Source organism: Ursus arctos, unplaced genomic scaffold (assembly GCF_023065955.2).
Source record: "Ursus arctos isolate Adak ecotype North America unplaced genomic scaffold, UrsArc2.0 scaffold_10, whole genome shotgun sequence".
Classification (NCBI taxonomy): domain Eukaryota; kingdom Metazoa; phylum Chordata; class Mammalia; order Carnivora; family Ursidae; genus Ursus; species Ursus arctos.
The window spans coordinates 31,616,029-31,636,159 of NW_026622764.1; positions in this window are offsets into that span (position 1 = coordinate 31,616,029).

Consider the following 20,131-nt stretch of genomic DNA (forward strand, 5'->3'; position numbering starts at 1 on the left):
TGCTGCAGTGAATGTAAGCATGCATATGTTTCTCCAAATGGATGTTTTCATTTTCTTCAGATAAACACCCAGAAGTGGAATTGCTGGATTATAGGGTGGTTCTATTTCTAATTTTTTGAAGAAACTCCATTCTTTTTTCCACTGTGCAGTTTACATTCTTTCATCTCCTTGGTTAAATTTATTCCTAGGTATTTTATCCTTTTTAATGCAATTGTAAATGAAATTGTTTCTTAATTTCTCTTTCTGATAGCTTATTTGTATAGAAATGCAACTACTTTCTCTGTTAATTTTATATCGTTTAACTTTACCGAAGTCATGTATTAGTTCTAATAGTTTTTTGGTGGAGTCTTTAGGTTTTTTTATACATAGTATCATGTCATCTGCAAATAGTGATAGGTTTCCTTCTTCCTTTCCAATCTGAATGCCTCTTACTCCCCCCCCCCCCACTGCTGTGGCTAGGGAAGCAGCATGTTTTGTATGATCCAGTATAGGTTAAAATGACAAGTCTCATAAGTTTACATATCCAGAAGAAGGATATACATCTATAGTTATTACTCCTGCGATATGGAAGGGAGAGAAATTTTTCACATTTTCTGTTTTATTTACATTCTTCATCATCACTATTTTCATTTGGGGAAAAAACCAAAGCTTTTTAGGAATATCATGTATTTATTGAGGCCTTTCCTATTAAAATTATATTTATGCAGCTAATATCACACGAATAACATCATGATGTTTTAGGTCAGACTTGTTAGGTCATCTGGGTAGGCCATGCTGTTAATGGAGCCTACCCTAAAGTTTTGTTCCCTTGGTGAGTCAATTAGCTCTGCACAGAGGGAAAAATGACTTTTTGTGTGCATTATCTATTAGCCCAAGGAGCCAGGGTTTCAAGTCTTTACGTGAGTTTCATGGCAAGAGACATCGCATGGATATTGCAGAGCACAGAAAATGGGAAAAAAAACACAACTGAAATCATGTGAACCCGGAGGGTGGGGGCAGTTGGTGTCACTTTCACCTAAGAAGAATGACTCATCTCTTATTCTCTTTGAAATATCTACCTTTGATATTCCCAGACCACCACATCTCTGAGGTTACAATAAGTCAAATCAAAACAAAACTGCATTGAGTAAGAAACTCTTATTTTTTAGCACTCCCTTTCCATTTGCCTTATTGCTTTCTTCCACTTTCTGTGCCTCAGAGGATTTCTGTTTTTCGTTCTCGTAACAAATGGCCTCAAGAAACCGAGGCTGACCTAACCACTCTGTATTGCCTCGAAAAGGAATTCTAATTTTTTTCAGTTACGGTGAAGAGCACCAACCATTTGGGGATTCTAGGCTGACAGTTTTTTCAGGCCACAGTTTTACCCCTCACCTTTGCAGCAAGTAAAGCCTGGTTTTGGAGGCTTTTCTAATCTCGACCTACCATGTTAGCCCACAGCTTCATTCCAATCTGCATAGATCAGTGTCGACTTATAACCAGAATCATGGAAGGAATTTGAGCAGCTTGTTGGATTATTTATATTGAATATGTGGAAGAGTTGGGGTTATACATTCCAGCACATCGCTATAAATGATGTACCAGATAAAATTCTAAAGAAGTCATTTAGAATTCTGGGTATTGGTTTTATCACTGGAAAGAATGTCTAGTGTATAGATACATTGTAACGAGAAACAAGATCTTACAGCATCTTCCATGTTTCTTCCACAACATGGTTTCAGTGTTTCTGTCAACAGCTGGTAATTTTCCAGTTGTCTTTGTTTTGTGGAAGGCATTTTACACTTTGAGAATACTAGTGGTGTGTGTAGGGCAATTTTTCCTCACACAAAAAAAATTCCATTTTCCAACATTTAATATTTGGATACCAAGAAAAATAAATAAATAAGTTCTCAGGAATTTATGACATAGTTTTTACTTTTAGAAATCCCTGGCTATTTCTTGCATATTCTCTCCTGGAAAATATGGAAGAAATATATGTGATAAATAAAATAATTCTCAAGATATTTTGTCAGATATTCTGGCTGTTAATTAGATAATTGATATAAAACCATAAATTTCCATAGAAAACTACTTCAGACGTGAAAGAGCTGAGAGGGGATTCATTGTCAATCGATCATATTTATTTTTGAAACTCTACTTCCTGTCAATATTGGGTAAGACTTCTTGCCACAGAGGATTTTGAGTGGGGTAGACATACATTCTGGTTGCTGGAAGAGTCCTGGTCGGCTTATGTTCATTATTCCCGTGTAACTATTGATAGCATCCCTTTTCACGTTCAGAGTTTGAAAGGATTATATGATTGCTCTGATTTCAATAGGTTGATAGCTCCTTTTCACATCTTTCTCTTCGTTGTGTCTCTTGATGTACACTTCCCCGAGAAAGTACAAATAAATGAAGAATGCAAATACACTATCCTTATCGACCCTGGTCCTTCACCCAGGGCATCTGGTAAGGCTCAGTCAGGGCTACCATGCCACCCAATTCTCAAGGGTGCCGTTCACATAATCTGTCTCAACAGTGGCCCCCACTCCTTTTTTTGTAGCTATCCCGTTAGGGGAAACATGTATTTACACAGATTCAGCTAAATTAAATAACTCTTAGCTTTATATATCTCTTTCTCTTACATGCTGCTGTGCCCAAACCCTCAATGCAATTTCACACAACAGTTTTTATCTCTTTGTAACTAGTCCCATTTCCTAAAAGAAAATTCCTTCTCAAATACCATGTTACTGGTAGAAGCTGGTGTTACATGAAAAAGTCTGGTGTTTGTTTTTGACCAATTTTTATTCTAATTTTCAGGATAACTAATGCAATACTACCTGAAAAGAGCAAAAAGAGTTCTTTCTGTGAAAACACACGTGAATTTTTTAAAAGACTAGATAAAGTTGAGTTGCTGAAAAATAGTACTGTTGAATTAAGTGTGGGCAAGATAACTAAAAGACTAATTTACAAAACTCTAGGAGGATCTACAATTGTTACTTTGCAAATTTCTTTAGTTTTTCACTCTACTTTAAGAAGTACAAACATTAAACTATACATCATGCATTATGTATGTGGTTTATGTGAGAAAAATAATACAAAGCAAAGGCCTTGGCTTATATGAAAAGATCAATGAAAAGGTATAAAATATTGTGTTTTAAATTAAAATATTAAAAGGTATTTTTAAATATAACCACATTTTTATTTGGTTAATAAACCAACTTCTGGACCAGGCTGCATTGGATGAAAGAACTTTAATTGATCATAAAAATCATTTATTTGTGTATCTGCCCCCCCCTTACTAGAATTTGAGCTCCTCGAGAGAAAATAATCATATATTGGTCTTATTATTCCTTGTTCTCCAGCACCTATGAAATGCCTGGGCCTTTAATAACTGTTTCCTCTTAAAAACTTTCAATGGATCCCCCTTTGGATAAATAACATACTGTCAAATTCTTTGTTCTTACATTCAAATTTCCCACATGAAATTTTTATTAAACTCCATAAATTCAAATGGAAGCCTCTAAGCAAACTGTTTTGCCTGCTTTCCTTAAAACACACACACACACACACACACACACACACACACACACACACACTCTATCTGTCTATCTATCTATATCTATATCTATGTATCTGTCTGTCTATCTATCTCTCCTCATGTGGTTCTTCTACTTGGAATTCCCTCTCATCAATTTCGGTATCCTACCAACTAGAACCCTAGATGAGACAATTGCTCAGTATGAAGTGTTTCTCCTCTGAAATGATTTTCCCGACTCCCTCTAACTGATTTGGTCATTAGCTATTTACACATGTTGGTATTGAAGAATGAGTCATGATAAGTCAGCTCCTGTGTAAAATTTGGCGACTGGCTAAAGACGCAAACACTGGGCTTAAGGAGCTGACTTAGCTCCGAGCTAAATGCAGGAGCTCAGAAATGCCACTGAGCAGCTGAGACACAGCATCTGGCAGCACTGTAAGTTAAATCATGCTTCAGACAATAGCCAGCCCAGGATTTCCAAAAGCCCAGAGCACAGGAAAGGCAAAAATAGGCAAAGGAGCACAATCATGAACCTGGGTGGAAAGCGGCCATCATCGCTGAGCTGTGTTGTGAGCTCACAGAGCCCAACAAGAAGTCACACACTGGGCAGGCTATGGGCCCATGCAAAAGGCGTGACCTTTCTTCTCCCAATCTTAGCTTGACAGAGTTACCAGCCAACTTTGGTGTTTGGAGAACGATGCAAAAGCCAAGTCAAAATAGGCTCTCTATGCCAGTGAGCTAGCAGACAGTCAGGTCTTTGAGGTGACAGAGACACATAGTGGGGTCCCAAATGAACACTGGATTGCAAGTCTGGAGACCCAACAGAAAAAATAATTTATTATGAGAGCCCAAGAAAGCAACTGGATCACCAGGTCCTGTGTCTGGAGTAGCGACCATTTTCAACAAGGAAGGATGGGGGATGGAGAAGGAAGACTGAAGCTATAGATACTTCCTACAGTGAAAATGCTCAAGAAACGGTTGGATCATAACTTGGATGGAAGGTATACAGACAGCAAGGTTTGATGACCTTGGAAGAGATGTAGACAGAGCAAAGAATAGCCTCACAGTTAAAAACACTTTAACTTGGAAACTAATCGATATTATTTTGTAGTGTAGCTAACCTAGAGATTAATGGGCCAGTCTCCTAAAATAGATTTTAAAAGACACCAAGTTTTAGAATCTTTGAACAGGTGTTGGTGGTAAGCACTTGGGTGGAGAGAAACATGATTCTGTTGAGCCAAACACTTCTTGAGAAGTTTCTTCATTCACCATAATAATAAAGAAAAAATTGTCAGTTACTAAGTCCGCATATTTTAGGACCACGTACCTGGATACCTAGAGAATGTATTAGTTTCTATGACTTGATAAAAACCAAAGTCAACCACTCTTCAGATTTGTTAGTTATTAAGGACCTGAAGGTAGTCTTTCTAAACTCTGTTGTGTTGGTGTTTGAGTATTTTTCATTCTTTATTTTATAATATTGTCATGTTCCCCAAAATTTTAACACAATTTTTACACATGCAACAAAAACCTCTCTTTCTCTTACATAAAATATTACCTGGTTTGGGGCATTTTTTAAAGAGCTACAAACCAATTTGACTTATTTGGTCAAAGAATTGGAAAAAAAAATTAAGTATGTCAATACTATAGTCTGATTCTAATGTTTTTTTTTTTTTTTGCTTGCTTGTTTTGTTATATCTGTTTCTTAGTGTTAGTTGTCTCAAATCTTTTTAAGCGTATGCTGTGACAAATAATAATGTATTAGTTAATAATTGGGGAGCACTCATTATGTACAAGAACTTATGCTGGGCAGTTTATTTACATTATTTAATCTAATCTACACAAAATCTTGTCAAATATATACTCTTATATTGCTGTTTTGAAAATAAGGAAGTTAAGATTCATTTAAGTGAAGTAATTTGCCCAAGATCACACAAACAGTAAGAGGTGATGCTGGCATTTTTAACCTCAGTCCCAATTTTTTAAGTTGCACATTTAATGCCTACAGTGTGTGTATGGTGTGTGTGTGTGTGTGTGTGTGTAAGATACTAATATTGTCTCTCAATTCTTCAGTCCTTTATGCAATTATTTTTTCTTGTACAGAAGTTTATTGAACATTTATTGCGTTAACTAATGTACAAAGTATTCAGTAGGATTCAGAAAAGGCTAAAAATCAATCCCAGTGCTCAGAAGCTTATGGTAGACATTAAATATTGTTTAATTAAAATGACAGCTTTTTAAATGGAAAAAGAAATTAAAAGGACTGGGTGTTTGGCCCTCAAATTTAGCCTAGGAAATTCAGATGTTGCAGGAAGGAAATTAAGTGGCTCTCACTGTATTTCACAGAGAGTAACTTGAACAGTGTGAAGAAGAGACTCCAATATCTATTGAATACAAATGGGGTTTGTGTCATTATCCTTGGCTGTGAAACATATTTTTAATATGTTTGTCTATGTGATAAGATTGTAAGTTCCTTAAGTGTTGAGACTCTTTTTATACTATTTTGCCACAAAGCCCAGTGCATGGTTGTGTCACTCAAGATTGTGTTTAATTGAATTGAGATAGGATCTCTTATCAGTATTTAGTACTTTTTCATGAAATACTTGGGAAATTTCTCATCTTTCTTCCACAGCACTTAGGCCACTGCAAACATAGCCAAACTAGAATGTAACCACAATTCTCATTCCCAAAGCAAAATAAAGCAAGGGCTCTCCTATGCTTTTTCTATATGACCCTTTTCCTGAATTATAACAGGACTGCCCCATTGCATTTGGAATTATTAATTCAAATATTTTTTCTGACAACCCATTTTGATAGGAAAGTAGAAGCCAAAAAGATGTTTTGAATTTAGGAAGTCTGCCTTTAAACAAAAGGAGAGATAATCTTTTTAATATCGCTACCAAAGCTGTTAATGTTAGCAAATTCTCAGACAAAAGATACTTCCTACAGTGTTTTTGAAAATTGTGTTCACTTTTGTAGTACTCTATTTTTCTTTCTTTGCTAATTACATATAATTGGTGATACATTGGCCACCAAGAGCTCAAATCCTTGAAGTACCATTATGTAGCACTCTGAATTGTCTATTTGCAAGATTATGTTACAAGGTTTGAGTCATTTCTCCATTGAGTTTTCAAAGATACACTTCAGACCGATTTTCCTGAAAAGAGAACATCTCTTTAATGTGTTTGCTTCTAGTAACTGAAACTTGTAGGTTCACATTATCACTGTAAAAAAAAAAAAAAGGTATATTTTCATGTTTCATACCTTTTGACCTAACCAACTAGGGTCTTGAATATGAGCATTTATAATGTCTACAATAGAATTAATTTCTTTGAATTTATAGTAATAACTGCCTTTTTTTTTTTCCTTTTTCTTCATTCTGTAAATTCTTCCTCCTGTCTTTGGTTCATTGGGATTACGCTTTAAAAATGTCTAATTCAAGAGAGGATGGGTGGGGGAAATAGGTAAAGGGTCACAAGGTACAAACTACCAGTTAGAAGATAAATAAGTCCTACTGACATAATATACAGCACTGTGACTAGAGTTAACAATATCGTATTGTATACTTTTAAAAGTTGCTAATAGAATAGATCTTAAAAGTTCTCATTGCAAAAAAAAAAAAATTGTAACTGTGTGAGGGGATGGATATTAATTAAACTATTGTGGTAATCATTTCACAATATATACATAAATCAAATTATTATTTTGTACACATTAAACTAACACCATGTTACATGTTAATTATATCTCAATATAACCAGGGGAGAAGTGCTTAATTCAATGATGAGTCAATATCTGTGAAATACTTCTTACAAAGATACTGACAATTTATTTAATCACTTGTAGCAGAGTAGTATAGCAGGAATTGTATTTACGACTTTTGCCATAAACTCAGTACAATAATTTGCCCTGAATTAAGATCCTTGTGATTTAAGAAAGTAACAGTTAAATAAGCATATGTCCTAGTGGGACAAAAAGTGAACAGGCTGTCACTTGATGTCAGGGTGGACAGAGTCCTCTTTCTACTACTCACTCCATGGCTGGTCCTAAGGAATCAAAATGATATTTCCCTGTCCCATAATACTGTGTGCTGTGTATACTTACATAAGGTTTGTAAAGCAGAACAAAAGTGTTAATTAGTATTTTATTATTGGTAAAGAGGCAGATGCCAAATGTTTAGAAACTCTTGAAGACTGGCTTTAGATTCTAAACTGTTCTGGGTTTTGTTCTAAAGCACAGGGTCAAATGAATTGCCAATGTGTTGTGTTGTACTTTGTTTTGTTTTCAGTAATCCTATGCATAGTGAGCCTGCTGCTTCACAAGAAAAACAAAGTATAGTTTAAACCACCACTTCTTACCGCAAACTCATTCATTCCCATTCTAGAATCAACACTTTATATTTTCCTTGTTAGAAAATTAGCAGTGCAGCTCAGATCCCTGGGATTAGTGGATGAAGGAAAGAGATAATTTGTATAGATTACCCAATTTCCTGTGGGTGAATGGGAACACAAAGAGAGAGGAAGAATAGAGAAGGAAAATACCAGAGTAGCCAGAGACAAATGGGCCACTCAACAGTGGTTGCCTGGAATGTAGGGAATGAAAGCCTGAGGTAATTGTTTGAAACTGAATGAGTCAATTGTTGAATACTATTTAAAAATATTTGAAATGTCCATAACATCTAAGTAAAGTCAATGTTTTTATAACCAAGATAACCAGAGCAGTACAAAGCCATCACTTCTTCTAAAAACACTTGAAATATAAGTATTATAATGTCATTAAATATGTTGTGTAAACCCCCTATTGTAAATTTGTAAATGTCTTCTAAAATAGGAAGGCTATAGTGGGTAATGAAATCAGATGAGACATTCTTTCTTGACAATTAGCTTCTTAGATTTTATCATGGTTCACTATCATGGTATACTTGAAGTTCTAGTTAATGAAATGGATCATAACAAAGAACAGAAAGAAAAGACAGAGAGAGAGAAAATGATTTCTTCAGTGTGACTATTTAATTCAGATGTCACACGAATCAACTTGCATCTCCTGTCATCTCAGGATCAGATATTACCTGTAAGACAACCGGAAGCCCAGTTTATCATATTTGGAAGCTGTTAATTCCCAATGACAGGTTCATATTTGACAGTTCTCTCCCACTGTTGTCATCTTAAAACCTCTACAATCTGGAGGAAAGATTCATCCTCTTACAACCGACCCTAGCCCTTCACCTTTGATACAGACTTTCAAACTCAGCTAAACACGTCCTCACTTTCTTTGCCCAGCAATGAGTTTCAGTGTCCAGATGCTTTTGTTTTAGTTGACTGTTCAGTTTTGTTATAAAGGACATATAGAGAGAGCCAAGTCCTATCTCTCTGACCATGTGGGGGTCAAGAAAGTTGCACAGGAAGGCCAAAGAAAGTTAATCCTTAATCGTACATGGTTACCAAAGCTTTATGTGTGTGTATGGGTCCAAGGACATTTTTGCTGAGTCAGAACCAGTCAATATTTTAGATAATTTTTTTCTTTACATGCTTGAGTATGAAGAAGGTCACACACCTTAGTGCCCATATTCCTGGCTGTACCTCTCTCAAACTTCGATCCCTGTGTTAGCTTTTCTGAAAACCTAGTAAATCTCAGCAGTAGATCCCAGTTGCCGTGGGAGAATGAGGTACTTCTCGTTTCACCCCAGATTTGGTCACACAGTATTTCATCTAACAACATTTTCTGATGCAGTCACACTCTGCCAGTTGTTTTAATTACAAATTCATTAAGTTTGCTTAATTCAACAAAATGTATTTAGTGATTTCTTTCCATTCTGAGGGAATTTGCTGTCAGTCTGTGCCCCTGAGGAATTTACCCTCTAGCTAGTGTAGATGCCCACCAGGGAGATGACTTTTAGAATATTTACACCGCAAAATAGAACCAAGGACAAAAAAATTCTAGGGCAGCTATGTCAAAGTCAAAGGAAGTTCACTGTCTAAATATAACAATAAAGGGTAAATGGGAAGATAACTCTATAGTCATTTTCTGACATCAGCATATGCCTTATGATTTATTTTAGACTGGTTCTGGCTTTATAAAAAGCTCAACAGTCAAAGGGCTGGGCGGACTGCTTGAAGTTTGCAAAGCAGTAATAAACTCGAAAGAAGTTACTAGCAAGATGCTACACAGCCCAAAGTAACCCAAATATCCCAAACATGCAGCAGTGGTGGTGCAATCATCCACCCAACCATGAATTCCTGAAGTCCCTCCAGATGCCACATAGCAACTTGGGTTTCTGAATCATCCAAGTAATCGCCAGATTCATACAGAAAATAGAAACTTCAACATGTTCTTAAACCTGAAAATCGCTTAAGATTCAGAGGAAAATGAATGTCATTCAGTTTACCCCCTCAAAACCTGTGAATTAACCTCAAATGTTAGGGTAAGATTCCTAAAACTAAATTATTTTAGTAGCAAAGATTTTGTGGTTGACAGATTTTCAAACCTAAGGGGAAATGCATTGAGAAAAGCAATTTTATAAGGGAACCCAGAAGAGTTCTTACAGGTATTTTTGTATTTGTTAACAAAGTTCTGTGAAAAGAATAACAGTCATTTTGTAGATGATAAAACTAGGATTTAAAGCCAGAGTTGGACCATTTCAAAGCCCCTTCTCCAGCAGTGCTGATGGAAGTGCTGGTGGAAAGGGAAGGAGGAACTGCAAAATCATTTACTTCCCACGATAGCTCTATGCTTTTCTGGAGTTTCTCTCGTAAGCTTTTAAGAAACAATAATGACATGTCTCCGTGTCTCCTTTTGAAGGTCTTTCTGCATCCAGCCATTCAAGCTTTGCTTCTTCTGAGGCTCCATTTATGCATTGTTCAAGAGAGTCTCTGGGGATTGACTATTGGTAAAGCTGTTTTACAGATCGCCGGCCACCTCCTTTTGGTCAATGGGAAGAGCAGGGTGATACTGTAGCTCTCTGTCCCTGGAACCTGAGTGCTAGGCTAGGTCTGCCTTCTCCTTGGCAGCTGCATTTCCCTGCCGTAATTAATTTCCTGCGACCTGGGGCAAGGGAAAGGACATTGTAAAACCTTCTTTGCCAACAAGAGTCACTTCCTGCTCTACCCCACCAAGCTGAATACAGATTTTCACATGACGTAGAATCATAACATTTCCTGTTTTTCACCATTATACATCTCACTGGCAGCTGTAGGGTATCGGCACTATCTGTAGTTATTTGATCCTAATAGCCAGGTTGTCTGACATCCTATCAGGAATTATTATGAATTATAAGGGTCTTAAAAAAGTTTTTGTTGGGGGCGCCTGGGGCAGTCGTTAAGCGTCTGCCTTCAGCTCAGGGCGTGATCCCAGCATTCTGGGATCGAGCCCCACATCAGGCTTCTCTGCTGGGAGCCTGCTTCTTCCTCTCCCATTCCCCCTGCTTGTGTTCCCTCTCTCACTGGCTGTCTCTCTCTGTCTAATAAATAAATAAATAAATAAATAAATAAATAAATCTAAAAAAATAAAGTTTTTGTTGGGAAATTTATGCTTGATTTTTACTATATGTGCTATTAATTTTTAAATCTGATGAGGGGAAATATCTCTAAAAAGAAGTAGTGTTCCCTTCAAAACTCAATTTGCCAGCATTTTTTTTTTCCCACCTGGTCTTTTTCCAGGGTGGAGAGAGCAGACGTTCTCAAGCAATAGATTAAAATCTGCAATCTATGTACAATGATTCCTGAGTCACTTATCTCCAGCCCTATTTCTACCTTCGGCTCTCGATTTGCATTAGTATTTGCAAAGAGATATTATCTCCTAGATACCCTCACTCATTCTTCAAACTAAATATACCTAGAACTAAGTTCCTAAACCAAAGATCTCTTTTATATTCTTTATCTCTTAATAGAACCCCATCTCATAGATTCATGTAAACCAGAAATCTAAGTGTTTAATAATCAATCACTAAGTTCTATCCTGTCCTTTCTACCTCCTAAATCGCTTCCAGTCAAATCTCTTCCTAATTTCCCCTGCTACTCCTTTTGTTGGCAATATCATTATCGATACGCTAGTCATGCTGCCTGCCACACCCATCCAGACCTTTCCTATTTTCCACTTTTGTGAAAGAAGCATTAGTCCACTTCTGGAAGAAGGGCTGCCAATAAATGGACCAGAGCAGACACGCCCGTGCCGAGTGTAGCCAGTGATTAATGAGGTCACTTAACACAGAGCATTCTGTTCAAAAGAGGCAGCAGCATCTAGCAGGTTATTTCCTGCCATAATTTGAATGTGGAGTATGGAAGGGATTGACCTATCCATAGAAAAAGGAGAGCAGAGCATACATTCTGAGTGAAGCCAAGAATTTCATGTTAGAAAAACAGAAGGGAAAATGAGTCCTTGGAAGTGCTGAGTCGTAGACAGGTTGACAATCCCAAGTCTGGCACACAAGTGCACATAAATGAACATTGATTTTTGTTAAGGAAATAAGTCTCTACACCTTGCAACCAAAAGGAGGTGGCTAACATAGATAGAGGGGTCAGGAGCATCCCTGCAGGCACAGTCCCTTAAAGGGGGTACAGATTTGTAGGGTTGAAGAAGATAGGACAATCCTGTCCAGGATGGAGGAGCAAGCCATCTTTGTGCAGCAAAGATAGAGTGGATACTGGCCTGGCCAAAGCAAGGCTTTGGTGATTTCGCTGTGGAGCCATTCCAAGGAAATAGGAAATGCAAGCAAAATTCTCCCTCCCTCTGCATCTGTCTTCCCATACCTCCCCCTTCTAGAAAGATAGACACCAATTTGTTAAAAGCAGTTACTTTCAGAGGGTGGAAATTTAAGAGACTTTTAGGATCTTTCAGATGACTTACATTTTCTTTTTTCCCCAATAATGTACATGTCATGGTTTGGGGATAATGAAATAAGAAAGCAAAAACGAAAATAAAATAAAATAAAATAAAATAATAAAATAAAATAAAATAAAATAAAATAAAATAAAATAAAATAAAATTCAAGAACACCAGAGTTGGATGACTGCCTCTCATGTGATTAGACAGTTGCAATGGGGAAACACATGCTCTGGTCCCAGGTTGCCTGGCTGAAAGCAGATAAGGAAACACAGGGCCACCATATGACTTGGCTTCAGGAAACCCTTTCTGTTTGTAACCGGTATTCTGAGACCACTTAAAATGAGATCCAAAACTAATAGTTCCCACTGCTGAATTGCAATGTCAAGCTGAATTGTCTTACTTGCCAGGTTTCTATGGTTAAAATTAATGCCCTCCTTGGCAAAGACTGTCATACTAGCGATTGGAACCATCTGAGTGGAGCCAGAGCAGTCTGGATTTCCCGACTCCTGGGTCCTTTTGAATTACATCTCGGCATTCACCTGCTTCCCCCAAGAGTGGAATGAGGTGCAAGCCTGTCATAAGGACTCAGACACAGCATTAGATCCAGCGATGTGCAAAATCAAAGTATGGGGGAAAGAACAATATCAAAAGGAAATCATAGGAGTCGTCCCAGGAGCATGAGCAAGAGCTTCGTAAGAATATGTAGACATGAATTTTACATTTGCTTAACCAGGAGTGCAAAATGCAATTTGAGAAGATCTAGCCAAATTCATTCCAAGCTGGAGATGAGAAAGGAAGAAGGCAAAGAAGAGGCAAAGGATTTCACCTCTGCAGGCACATTCAGAGTTCTATGGTACCTTGCAATAGAAGGATGTGACTAACACAGACAACTAGAGGAGGTTCACAGGCAACAGACCTTCAGAGGAAATGCACATTTGGATGTGGGGTTGTAGAAGGTTGAGGAACCATGAGGACAATCCCTCCCAAACAATAGGTTGGTACCTGCAATCTACATGCAATGACCCAGGAGTCAACCATCTCCAGATCTTTGCCCTGAGCAACCTTCTGGGGTTCCAAAGGTATATGGACATCATCTGTAATCCAATGAGCAGTAATGAAGAGCCAGACCACCAAAGGCCAGTGGGAAAACAGGTTTACAAACAATGCAGGGTATAGCAGTGTTAGAATGTTTCTCTATACTTGTGTCCTGCTCAACTGCTCCAAACTAAGTTCTGTATTTGGGCTGAAAGACTCACACTTCTCTTGATCATTAAAAATAGTATAGTAAGAGAAGCCATCTTGGCATTGAAAAGTGCTTTCCTCACCAGGATTTGGAGGTAGTAAAAGGAGACAAGTGTTAAAAAACAAATAGATCATGCAAGTATGTCTGCATTAAATAAAAAAAGTAGCACCCTAGGGGGCATGGAATTTCTAGTGCTATAGGAATGAAGTCTCAATCTTATTTACCTATGCTTTGGGCCCCAGAATTATGAGGGAACCAGATTAACAGGCAGTCCGGCAAAAATTGTCTTGGTAGAAAAAAGACTAATATGCAAAACATCTTCCAGGAATTGGAAAAAAGGAAAACAGAGGGAATGAGCTGTTCCATCAAGGGGAGGGGTGTATAAGCACAGGGAGAAGCAGAAATGCTCTATGAGATTGAACTGATGTCACAGACATGCTATGAGCCAGTCTTGATGATTTCCATGTCCAGTTTGCATGTGAAGAGATACCACTTTTCTTTTCTTTTCTTTTCTTTTTTTTTAAGATTTTATTTATTTATTTGACAGAGAGAGATACAGCTAGTGAGAGAGGGGACACAAGCAGGGGGAGTGGGAGAGGAAGAAGCAGGCTCCCAGTGGAGGAGCCTGATACGGGGCTCGATCCCAGAACGCTGGGATCATGCCCTGAGCCAAAGGCAGATGCTTAACTACTGAGCCACCCAGGCACCCCGAGATCCCACTTTTCTTACAGAGGTCAAAGTGCGTTGGATTTGAGCAATCAGACGATCTAGGCTATCATTTCTCACCTGGTCTTTTGTAAACTGGTCATATGTTCTTATATCTTCAGCTTTTTCCCACTCCACTCCACCTGCCATGTAACTTCTAGAATATCATTCCTAAAACAAAATCCAGTCAGGTTTTTCTGCCTTAAAACCCATCTATGACATTCATTATGATCCTGCACTTTTCTCATCACCACCTGTCACACACCCCTGAAATTACTCTTGGCTCCTGTTACAGAACCATCCCAAGTCCTTCAAGCATGTCACCTCTATTGCTTTGTAAACGTACACATAGTTTGTTCTCTCCTCATCACTTCCATCCCCTGGCCTGTCTGATTCTGCCAACCACTCTTGTTGCATTCTGAATTCTGCAAGACTCAGCCCAAAAGATCACTGCCTTCTTAGGGAACTTTTCACTGACTAGGATATGAAGAAATATTTCCCTTCCTCTGCTTTGCTATATAGCTCCCTTCACTCTTGCTCATGATACAGATGACACTGTTGTGTCTCCATTTACACTTCTGTTTCTTCCACTGGAGTGTGAGCTCCTTAAGAGTGGGAAGAATCTCTTTAAACCTGTAAATTATCTTGGAATATCTTTAAATTGCCAGCACCTGGCATAGTTACTAGGCCGCTATAACGTCTATTGAAAGAATGACTAGTGATCATTACCTACTGGATGTCACCAAAAGTCACAGTCAATACCTGAGAGAGGTTTTGGGGTTGCTACAGTGAAGTTTCTATGTAGACTCAAAGGGCAAGTCACCCCCCTCTTGTTGTATCCCATCCTTTTGAGAAGCTTAGCAATTCTTTTTTTTTTTTTTTGAAATTTATTTATTTGAAAGAGAGAAGGGAGGGAGAGAGTGAGTGTGAGTATGGGCAGGGGCAGAGGAAAAGAATCTCAAAGCAGACTCCCTGCTGAGCATGGAGCTGAATGCTGGACTCAGGCTCAATCTCACAACCCATGAGATCATGACCTGACCCCAAACCAAGAGTTGGACACTTAACCAACTGAGCCACCAGGCACCCTAAAGCTTAGCAATTCTTTAAAAATGGATTAAGTATGATCCCACTCCCCTGAGGCACATTCTCTTAATTTGGAGAACTTACTGTCTGATCGCTTACTCAGGACTTTATTATCAATCAACATGGCCATGACTTTCTTATATAATTCATTTATTTCACCTAAAACATTGGGTGGTGGAATTGATGTCCTTGAGCCACGCTGTAAGAGGAGAGTGCCTCTCTGGTAGATCCTGTACATCCTGATTCTGCTTATGTGGCAATTTTTAAAATGTAACATTCTTAAGAGTTCTCTTCAATATTTCAGCAAGACTTTATTAAGAATGTACTATATACTGGGCATGATTTTCATTTTCACATTTTACTGGGTGTAGGGCAGAGTCAATAATTTGTGTACTACCACTTAGGTGAGAAAGAAATACAGTTTGTTTATTTTCTATATATAATTTAATTATGCTCTCAAGCTATCACACTGCTGGTAATGGAGAAGACAGGACTGTTGAATGACAGTATATAAGCTCTTTGGGGCAGTCACTTTGGAGTAAATCCTTGATCCTTCTGTTCTTCTCCACCTCCAATCCCAAGATGGTTCCTGGATGGGGGACTTTTAAAACCATGAGTTACTGGGATAGAAGTTGTCCTGGAGCCATGCCCAGAGATCCCACAAATGGATAACCATCAGGTCCTCATTGGGTGTTACATGAATCTCCTGTCTGAGCTTCCAGAGGGCCCACAGTGCTGAAGTCTGGGTCTGGTGACTCACGGGTTGTTCCCACACTGGTTCCAGGAAGACACCTTGGCTCTTCCTGGCACTGTGGGCCTGTTTGAGGATCACCAAGTCCTTCCTCCAGCTCTGACTTAGGCATCTACCCTTCAGCCTTTGCAGTAGGGTCACTCTGTTCTTGTCTCCACAGCTGGCACTCCTGGATTCTCCATCCAGGTACTTTCTGGGTCTCCTACTGGTTAAACACACTTATTTCTTTCTGGATTCCTTCCATGGTATATGAGACTCAAGAGTGTGGGGAGAGTTGGAGGAGAAGTGGAGGGTCTGACTTCCAACCCTCTACTTGACTCCTCAGTAGAATAATGCTTCTCAAATTATAATGGGTTCCCCCCACTGTCTCTTTCAGACCAATATTTTTGTAAAATACAATAAAAATCAATTACTAAAAAAATTAATATTAAAGAGGTACACAAGCCCCAGTTTTTAAAACATATTTGATTCAGCAGGCATAAATTTAGTTTTTTGGTCATTCTGGGCTCCTGTAACAAAAATACCACAGACTATGTGGCTTATAAACAGCATAAATGTATTTCTTACAGTTAAGGAGCATGGAAGTGCAAGATTATGGTGCCAGTGTGGTCAGGTTCTGGTGAGAGCACTCCTCTAAGTTGCAGACTGACAATTTCTGGTGGTGTCTTCACATGGTGGGAAACAGAGAGGAGGCAAGCATTCTGTCTCTCTTCTCTCTCATGACTTTAGGGCACTAATCCCATCCATAAGCCCTCTACCCCCAAGTTCTTGTCTAAGTCTAATGACCTCCCATAGGCCCCATCTCCTACTATCATCACCTTGAGGGGTAGGGTTTCAAATTATGAATGCGGTGGGCATGGGAGGGGGGATAAACATTCAATCCATGACACTGGTCTATCAAGTTCCTGTAAAAGTTTTCTAAATGCATACTCCCCATTTTCAGAACTTACCTCAGGATGGACTGGAAGCCATAACAAAGGACTGCAGGCCAGGAATGCCTCAGGACCACACTTAGAGTCCTGCTGGTCTGGAGGGTGCCATCTTGGACCAAGCCCTTCTCTGGGGTGGCCTTGAATCTTCCCAGGCAGTATCCAGGGAAGAGAAAAACAAGTCCCACAATGCTGGGATTCGAAACAGTTTCTCATATATATATATATATATATATATATATATATATATATATATATATTTTTTTTTTTTTTTTCTTTCTTTTAACAGCCTTCAAACGCCACACTCAACTCTCCTTGCCATCGCCACGTTCAAGGTTTTAGTTAGGGGTAAGCCAGGACACCCGCCGTTCCCTGCCTGTGTCTTTCTCAGTGTCCGCCTCTCTGACCACGAGCCTTTTCCACTTTCTCTTCTCGTTTTTTCTCTACTTGGGTTTTATAGACAAAACTCCCTGTCTTTGCTCTTGATATGAGAACAGGAGGGATTTTTTTCCTTTCACTTTTTCTCCTTTCTTTCATTTCCCTTCCTCTCTCTTGCTTTTTTTTCTTTTTGGCATTTTAGAAAACTCTTTTCACTCTCTAAAAGGCTCAACTCTCTTGCTGGAATTTTTTTTAAAAGTTGGCTTTAGAACTCAAAACTGATCAATGCTCTCTTTGTTCCAGATGGTACCCGCCCTCTTTCTGGAAGGACAACTGCCATTGACAAAATGGGTGGGGAGCCTCAGAGGCCAAAAAAAAAAAAAAGTCCAGGATATGAAAATATTTCCTAAAACGCCTATTACACTCACATCTGCGTGATAGAACAAGAGTGATTATGAAGGATTTTAAAACTTCATCACTATTACATTCTACTTGCTTGACAAGTGCATAAAACGATGCTTTGGATGGAAACATTTCTGTATTCCTTTACCATACTCTCATCTCACAGTGAGCCGGGAGGAGCACCCATGTTTTAGATCTTTATATACATGGAGCCAAAAATAATATCACTAGATAAAATAAAATTAAAATTGTATGATTTATTCTGTGAATGTGTGTGTGTAAACAATTGGAGAGAGAATTAGTTTTTAACTGAGTGATCCTTATACACTCTTGGAATTTTAACTTCACATACCAATTAACCTCTGCGTTACTCTCACGAAAATTGAGTTGCCCAGAGAAAATTGGATGGTTCTTTCTTGATATTCTTATGTTTAAAAATTACAGTTTTGTAAAGATGCCTGCAAAATCACTTTATAGAATTCAAAATAGCCATCAAAAGAAACTAGAAAATATGGACAGTATTTTCTCTTCTTGTTATCAATTATTTATCATGACCACATGAATAATTCTAGTCATTATTTTTATTTCAATAACTATTATATACTTGAATGTTGCTGAAAAAAAAAAAAAACGCCACCTTTCTGAGACCTTATCTCTATAAGACTTACAGCTGAGTGCAGGTCATGTTCACTTTACCATTAGAGATTTTTGCTCAGGGCCTGAAACAGCGAAGAAACCAAATAAATGTTCACCAAATTAATTGACTATTGAAAGTAAACGCTCACCTTTGCCAAACTTCTGTTGAGCACGCTGTCCCTTCATGTGTACACATTTTAAGTTAAACTAACTGAATAAAAAAGATGTAGGAAACACACAAGTTTTTTAAAAAATTCTAAACAAATATTTTGCTATGTAAATCTGTAGTATCTTTTAACCAATGCCTTCTCAGGATCTTGGTCAGAGTCCAGGTAGGAAAGAGATGGCACAGTCGAGTTGTATACTTGGGGAGAATTTCATTAAGTACTTGTACTTTCAAGGGTGTGGAAAGTACAAAGGATAGTGTAGTACCGCAGGCTGGTTACCAGGGGCACTAGTACCGCCCGCGCTCAGGCTGAAAGAAGTGGGGGGGGGGGAGGCGGTGGTGCAGAACCACAAAATGGAGAAAACTTCATAACTCACCATCCTCAGAAGGCTCTGCCAAAACATGAAGAAACCAAGCTAAAGAACACAAATGTACATTTCTGTTACAAAATCAAGAAGCATTTTAAAGATTTTTATTTATTTATTTATTTATTTATTTATGTATTTGCAGAGGGAGAGAGAGAGAGAGCACGCACAAGCAGGGGGAACTGCAGGCAGAGGGAGTGGGAGAAGCAGCCTCCCCACCAAGCAAGGGTTGAATTTCCCACCTCAGACACCCATGTTAGGCCAACCAGACTCATCCAAAGCAGACTGAGTTTAGAGGAGAACAAGGAGGCAGGAGGCGGTGCAAGGACTCCCTTTCCCAGGCACATGTGGTGAGGCATGGCCCAGAGACCAGAGTGATGGGGTTCCTAGCAGCAGGTCCCTCGCTCAGCCCCACAGTGCCCCTGACCAGCAAGGATATGAATTCCTTTACCATAAGGAATATTTTTCTTGGCAGTGAGGCCACTGTTGCTGATTCTCTGGCCCTCGCAAAGATTTTTGTAAACCATCTTTAATAAATTTCTTTTCTACTTTTTAAAACAAGCTAAATTAAGTTCTGCTGTTTATAAATGGTTTTCTTTAGACTTGGTAATAAGTATTTTAAACAACATTTTAGTACAATCTTATGAGGTATTGTTGCCAATAAACAAACTGGTGCTTGGAAAAGTTAAGATCACACAATTTCTAAGTGGCCAAAGGGCCGACCACAAAACTCTACTCCCTAAACCGCCTCTTCTCCCCATCCACTAGCTACTTTACCTATGGAGTCAACAACAAGCTCCTCAGAAGAAGGAAGTCCTGAAAGAGACAGTTGAGAGGGAGCTGAGGCAAGCACATAATTACAGGTGAGAGGCTCCTCTAGCTCCAGCTGTGGCTATGAAAAAGGAATAAAGGAATCAGGTCATTTTTCAATGAAAGTAGGAGAAAAGAGTGTCATCTAGGAATGACAGCTACCTCAAAATGAAAACATCAGAGTGTCTTTCTGTTGTTTTTTCCTCTCTTTGTGCATCTTTAAATGTGAAACAGATGTCATCTAGACCCCTTTCAGCCCTTGGAGCACAACATATATATTTGATGTCATCTCCATTAATTGTTCAAGAAGTGATCGGCAAAATTTT